The following is an 8,109-nucleotide window of genomic DNA, read 5'->3' as shown; positions in this document are numbered from 1 at the left end:
TCACTGTACAGAAGACTGCCATAAATCGCCATATTGACACTGCGCATGGCATACAATTATGCCAATTTTCCTTATCCCTGACAAATAATTTTTAAGCTAGGGTTATCTGGGTAGTGGGTGAAATGGGTGGAGGGTAAAATAGCCTTGTTGTTGCTTTTTAGCCTGCCAAGATCACGCCATCTGGCGGCTTTTTAAAATCAAGCGAGAATGTGTACAAAACAACAAAAATGGCGCCGGGAACGCTTGTGGGTCTTTTTCAGCGAATGTCGGTGATTTTAAAGTAATTTTGAGTGATAAAAAAATTTTTTTGCGATCATTGCACTTGCCATGAAATTTGTACTCTCCCAACAATAAAAACTACTTGCCCCGTGATATATATATATATATATATATATATATATATATATATATATATATATATATATATATATATATATATATATATATCACTGATTCTTGAGAGTCAGGACAAAACACGTTTAAAAAATTTTTTTTCAAAAATACACACTATATCAATTAGAGTGATATGTTTCTGCAGAGAATGGTCTTAGTTATTTAACTATGTAAACGAACAGGTTCTACATAAAAACACATTTTTAACAAATAAACATGTTTCCCTTCAGAGCTGGATTTGTGTCAACTCCGTCAGACACACTAAAAAGTATACAATTTTTATTCTTCCAATCATACAAGAATCTAAAGTTCTGAAGTATACTGTAATAATGTTTAAGTACTATATGTAAAAAAAAAAACATAATGTATAAACTTAAGTTGTGATTTCACACTATTTTGAAAACTCAGATTTCTAAATATTAGCATTTTCAAACTTTGATTTTAATTTCAATGTTGTAAAAACAAGTTCCTTAAATAAATAAAACATAAGAGGATGTAGATCAGATGGTCCTTTATTACAAAAACAACATAAACTGAAGGAAGAATATTTTTTCTCCCCAAAAATTTACACATACATCCAACGCTCTTGACGAAGATCTGACGGTGTTAACGAAAAACTGACGGTGTTGACAAAAAATGCGTGCATTGCTGATTGAATGAACAGATTTGCTCTTTGACCACTACTACTAAAACTACCCCTTGTTAATAGAGAATTTAACTTACTGTAAAGCAAACTATAATAAACATATTGCACATACAACGTTTCTAACTATTATAAATTTCACCGTTTCCAACCATCAAAAAAAAAAAAAGGAAAACAAGGGGCCCTCCTTCCCCTCTATTTTCATCTGCCTCCCCTATACCACTTTCTTCTCTTCATCTTCTCATCCACCTGTTCTTCTCTTCCTTTCCTCCTTTGTAAGTAGCCATTTACTTTGGAGTGGTGTGTGTGTGTGTGTTGTGTGTGTGTGTGTTTGTACTGCCTACTTTATACTGGGTGTGATCTTAAATTGACATCGTTTGACAAAAATACTGCAACACAATATCTGTATCTTTGAATTAGGTTCAAGTAGGTTCAAGTAGGTTACTTAAGCTTTCATTTTTGTCTAATCTGCACTTCTGTCTTAAGCAGCAGGCGTCGGACATGCTCCCTCTCTATAAAGTCCGTCACATCAGGGGCTATGCTGTAGATCTCTCGTTTTCTTAATTTGACTGGTGATGCATTTCCCATTAGTTTCATTATGATGTCTTCAACTGGGCAGAAACAGACATCCTTTGTGAGAAGCTTAGGCTGATACTTTGCTGTTGGACCATGGGGATGCAGAAACTCCACTTTCACATCTTGATGCTCAGTATCCACAGCAATGGTCTTGGCTAGCCACCAGTGGTCATCATATATTACTGCTAGCCAGTCTCTATTATTAAGGCTGCTAACAGTTGTTACTGTCACAGTACCCTCAGGACCTTTCAGAGGCTCCTCATCCAACCCCTGGTCCATTACATCTTCCATTTCCATATCTCCTCCAACAACAGGGCCAAAGGCCTTTTCTTCCCTGCCCTCTTTGTATGACTCTGCTGTTCCTCTGGGTAGCCATGAAAATAGAAGGTAGCTGGGCTGAAGCACTGGCAAACCAACATCTTGCTGCAAAAGCAGGATAATTGTCTGTGCTGGATCCTGTTCTCATGTGGGATGACCTGGTGTATTCGTCTTGTTGAGGGAACCTGTTTTAGAGGATGCATGAGAAGTGTATCATATCTTTGCATGTCTTCTTCTGCAATGTGATACAGCTGAATGCTCTTCAGACTGTTTGAGACCTTTTCAAAGAATGTGTGTCCATCTGTCACATCATTTCCTCTCAAGACCAGGTTGTCAGCTGTTCTTTTTACTGTTCCGCCAATGCCGTCTGGTGCGCCCTTACCATGGGAAGTGGGGAAGAAGTTCCATATTGCTCTTTCAAACCCAAGTGTAGGGGGGATACAAGACAGAAGGAAAAAATTCTTCTTGTTCTTATACTGTTTACTTGGACCATCGGACCAAAAGTGCACGGTGGTGACCTGTGGATATCTCGTTTTGATATCTTTTAGGACTGGATCCATGTGTGTCCAGATTGCTCCAGCATCCTGTCTCTTTGACACTGAAAGTGTGCAAAACCCTGCCCTTCCACCCTTTATGTAATACATTCCGGTATGTAGCGTTATCTGTGGAAGATTTTGTCCAAAATGGCAGGCCTGTACTTCAGATTGATACTTGCATCTCCAGGATTCTGAAAAGTCAACATGAATAATTGCTGTACTTTCTTCACAAGTCTCAATTGAGTTTCTGTATGCTTTTGACTGGTTTTGCACTAAACACACATGTGTTGTGGTTTCATTTCTGAGTATTTGCTCATAAAGTATGATGAGCTCTGAAAGACTGCCACTGTGTTGGATGAGTTTAGTGTGGATTCCATTGACTGTCTCTTCTTGAACTCTCTCCCACTGCTTCCACTGAACATGGATTTTGTCTTGCTCTTGAGTTGTAACTGTTCCTTTGTGTAGACATCGTGAACATGTGCGAAGAAGGCAGGCCTCACTTGCTGGAGAGCAACAAACTAACTGAAAACTGTCATCTAGTTTGTTTGACTTCACAACTCCAAACGTTCTAAGGACCTCAAGCATTAAGTATGCATTTTCATGCTTTTGACATAGGCATGTCTTACGATCAGATGCTTTTGGTGCTGTAATATAGAATGGTTTCAGAGCACAGAAAGAAGAATAGCTCAGCTTCACAGTGGGGTTCCTAATGAGGAAATCAGAGTGGAGGTTGATCATGGAGTCTGCCAGGATCATTCTCTGCTGCTTTATCTTATTCCTAGTGATGGTGTCAGTCTTATCAGTTGTAACACGTGCATAGTTCAGGAAGAAATCCTTTACAGTCTCAGTTATTCCCATTAGGAATGTTGGCTTTTCCTTTGCCCGTTTCTTTCCTCTCATTAACTTGTAGGTTATCCCAAACTGGTGGATTTGATGAAGGAGACGATACTTTTTGAGAATTTTGCCCGATGACACACTTAGTGCTGGTTCCCGAAGCCGTGGCCCAGGAGTTTGTTTGTTTTTCTTCAGCTCTCTTCTGAGGATGTTGTGGAATAGAAGGGCTTTCTTAATTTTTGGATTCCTTATGTTGCTTCCTGATAGCATCTTCTTTGTTTCTGTGCCTGGGGAGTCAAGTATTGTTTTATTTGTAGCGCTTCTAATTCGATATATTTCTTTCTCATTCTGTTTCTTTGCTTTGTTACCTTCTTAAGCTTCTCTTTCAAAGTTTTTATTTCTCTCGAATGCCTTTTTCTTGTTTTATTTCTCTCCCTTTTCTGTCTGAGTGACTGTCTGCTGTGTCTGGCGTTGTATTCTTTAATATCCTGATGTTGCGGACTGTCTGGTGGGGTGTGTGCCTTCAGCACTGCATCTTCATTGTATCTTTTCTCTCTGGACCTTTTCTGTGCCTCTCTCCAATACTTCCTACAATTCCTCTTTGCCCTGTCTCCCATATCGTCTATTTGTATTACTTTTCTGTCTTTAACTCTCTTCTTCCACCTTTGTCTTTCCTTCTCTTGCATAGCATGCTTGCTCTCTTGGTCACTGTTTAATTTTTCTCTTCTCTTTCGTTGGTACTCTCTATTTCTTCTTCTTTTCTCCTCAACTGACAATTTCTGTCTAGCCATTTTTTCCTACAATACAAATTGAAATAAAGAAAAATTTACTTGAATAAGACTATAGAATCAGATTTTTATTTACATGATATGATGATTGACTGATGGATGAATGGATAGATCTAAAATCCACTAGGTGCAGTATGTAGTTTTCATAACCAGATGTTGTGATAATCTACACATTGGCCTCTCATTTCCCTTTCTCTGTCTCTACATATATAAATATATATACACATATGAAAGTGCTGGCAAAGTTACACGTAACACAATAATAAGCAGACAACTGCCTGCCCATTCTCTACAAGTCAGATGCATATGGTTAAATAATGTAATGCATGCTATGAATGTGCGTTTATGTGTAAATAAAACCTTGAAATATCAGTTTAACCTTTCACTATATTCACAAATAATATTATATTTGCACATTAAAAGGTCATTGGTGGTTTTGTCAACTCCGTCAGCTTACAGGTCAACTCCGTCAGACATAGAACCTGACGGAGTTGACGTCTGACGGAGTTGACGTAAGGGCATGTATTTTCCCTCCAAAACATGTATTGTACACTGCAGCTAGATACTTTTTCCTCAGTTGCTAGCTGTTTCAATAACCTCACTAAAATGCTTAAATTCAATCCACTATGGTTTAAAAAAAAGTATCTCAACTGAAAGACAGTATTGACAATGTGCAGCTGTGACCATAGGAATATTGACGTTCTTTGTCTCAAATATAAAAAAAATTAAAACATACCAGATCATGTGTGGTAGTGTTGCATTCACCACAGACAGGGAGATAAAGAGGGGTCCTCAGAGATATAGCTGACCTTGCTATTGCCTGATTTAAAAAGCTTTATGAAAAAATCTGACGGAGTTGACAGAAACTGAGGACACAACTTTAATAGGCAGATTTTTATGGAAAATACAGTTTAATGTTGACTTCATGTGTTGTTTTTTATATTTATACCCCTTATTTTTTATTTGATATTTCTGTTTTCACAATTTTAGAGCATTTTTAAGTTTTTTGGGATGGTTAATATTGTGACCTATTGCTGAGGACAAGTAAAATAACATGGACATCCTAACCAAAGAAAACATATTTAAACAAATTTTCCCCAAAAAGATAAAAAAGTTTATTCTAAAAATCCGATAGGTATATAAAATTCTTTAGATTTAACTTTGTAAGTATGTAAATCATGATGAATTTATTTATTTATTTGCTATAAATTAGAATTTTTTATGTGGGACATGTTTTGTCCCGACTTTCAAGAATCAGTGATATACACTATATTGCCAAAAGTATTTGCTCACCTGCCTTGACTCACATATGAGCTTAAGTGACATCCCGTTCCTAATCCATAGGGTTCAATATGACGTCGGTCCACCCTTTGCAGCTAGAACAGCTTCAACTCTTCTGGGAAGGCTGTCCACAAGGTTTAGGAGTGTGTTTATGGGAATTTTTGACCATTCTTCCAGAAGCGCATTTGTGAGGTCGCACACTGATGTTGGACGAGAAGGCCTGGCTCTCAGTCTCCGCTCTAATTCATCCCAAAGGTGTTCTATCGGGTTGAGGTCAGGACTCTGTGCAGGCCAGTCAAGTTCATCCACACCAGACTCTGTCATCCATGTCTTTATGGACCTTGCTTTGTGCACTGGTGCACAGTCATGTTGGAAGAGGAAGGGGCCAGCTCCAAACTGTTCCCACAAAGTTGGGAGCATGGAATTGTCCAAAATGTCTTGGTATGCTGAAGCATTCAGAGTTCCTTTCACTGGAACTAAGGGGCCAAGCCCAGCTCCTGAAAAACAACCCCACACCATAATCCCCCCTCCACGAAACTTTACACTTGGCACAATGCAGTCAGACAAGTACCGTTCTCCTGGCAACCGCCAAACCCAGACCCGTCCATCAGATTGCCAGATGGAGAAGCGCGATTCGTCACTCCAGAGAACGCGTCTCCACTGCTCTAGAGTCCAGTGGCGGCGTGCTTTACACCACCGCATCCGACGCTTTGCATTGCACTTGGTGATGTATGGCTTGGATGCAGCTGCTCGCCCATGGAAACCCATTCCATGAAGCTCTCTGCGCACTGTTCTTGAGCTACATGAAGTTTGGAGGTCTGTAGTGATTGACTCTGCAGAAAGTTGGCGACCTCTTCGCACTATGCGCGTCAGCATCCGCTGACCCCGCTCCGTCAGTTTACGTGGCCTACCACTTCGTGGCTGAGTTGCTGTCGTTCCCAAACACTTCCATTTTCTTATAATACAGCTGACAGTTGACTGTGGAATATTTAGGAGCGAGGAAATTTCACGACTGGATTTGTTGCACAGGTGGCATCCTATCACAGTTCCACGCTGGAATTCACTGAGCTCCTGAGAGCGACCCATTCTTTCACAAATGTTTGTAAAAACAGTCTGCATGCCTAGGTGCTTGAATTTATACACCTGTGGCCATGGAAGTGATTGGAACACCTGATTCCAATAATTTGGATGGGTGAGCAAATACTTTTGGCAATATAGTGTATATATATATATATATATATATATATATATATATTAATTGGGTGGGTTGTGGCGGTTTTAAAAGATGTTTGGGCTGGAAATCCTGGACTGTATCTGGCAGCACTGTCCAATATCTCAGCAGTAAATCTGATATCTGAGATGATGGTACTGCTGCTGAAGCTAATCAGAAATGTTATTAACACACAGAACAGTAAAAAGAACATCAGCATCCATTTTTTTCTCTCTTTATGTGTCAGCTGTTACGGTTGCTAAGCAACAGAGCTTTTGCTGAATTAGGAGTTGTGACAGCCAGAGAAGACTGGACCTGTTTAAATTTAAAGCCAGACTCTTCCGGCCTCCATATCTTCCCAGTCCTGGTCTGCCTTGACTGGGTCCTTCAGAGGATGCAGCGGCCGAAAATGAACAGAACCTTTATGCAAACATGGAGATTCTTCTTCTTCTCTGATTTTAAATTTCAATAAACAAGTAGGACCAGCGCAAGAACAATCAGATCACGTCAGACCGTGGTATTTAAGATCAAAATGGGAGAGGATTTTTAAAATATATCCTGTGTCCTACAGGTGTTCCTCAAAGTCCAGGTCTCAATTAAGTGGTGTTTGGTTAAAGAATATTTAAAAAAATATATAATAGCAAATCACAGCACCCTCTTTCATTAAATACTGATGGAAATAAAGGATTGAAATAAAGAAAACTTGTTTTCTAAATACCGACACTGCAGAAATGGTCAGTGTTCAGAAATATTCATGGAAACTGTACAAAACTAAATATTTAGTGGTCATTAAATTGAAAAAAAACGGTGTTCTTTTTATTGGAAATTATGCTAATAAAGAGGATATTTTTGGACAAACAGCAGGATTTTACGTGGAACAGAGCAGGTGAGCGGAGCGTGGAGCAGAGCGGAAGAAATATGGTGGAGCACAGAGCGTTTTTTTAATTCAAAGGCCGGAGCGAGGATTTCGCTGTGCTTCATGAGTTCGCTCCGATAAGCTCACAACATCAATTAAAAATGTTGAATTATAAAATTTGTAAAAATAACATTTATTTGATTTAACTTTTGATATTTTTGACAATTAATAATTAAATAGGAAACGCAGGACAACATGAATGGTGCGAGTTGTTACATTCAGGGCTGGGAAACAGCCAGTATCGGTCACATCATTAAAAAGAAAAAAACATAATTACATGACAGAAAAATGTCAGAGAATGCCTTGTACTGAAAGTTTAAGCGAGAGTGGAGCGATTTTACTGGAGCAGCAGGAAAATGAAGGTGAGTACGGAGCGGATTTTGAGCGGAGCGTCATGGCGTAACTTTGAGCGGTGAAGGGAATGAGCGAACATCCTCCTTAGCGGGGAGCGGGAATTGCGTTGCACACCACTCCGTTGACGTGCTCTGACCTGGAGTATATCAAATGTCACCTAAAACAACAAGCTTTTCCCTCACACTCAGTCAGAGATACAGACAATTCTACTGCTCAACTCCCATTATTCTTTATCATTTCACATTCAACTTATGTGCCTG

The sequence above is a fragment of the Cyprinodon tularosa genome, unplaced genomic scaffold (assembly GCF_016077235.1).
Source record: "Cyprinodon tularosa strain WSP-4 unplaced genomic scaffold, ASM1607723v1 ctg405, whole genome shotgun sequence".
Lineage (NCBI taxonomy): Eukaryota > Metazoa > Chordata > Actinopteri > Cyprinodontiformes > Cyprinodontidae > Cyprinodon > Cyprinodon tularosa.
This window is presented reverse-complemented; position numbering follows the sequence as displayed.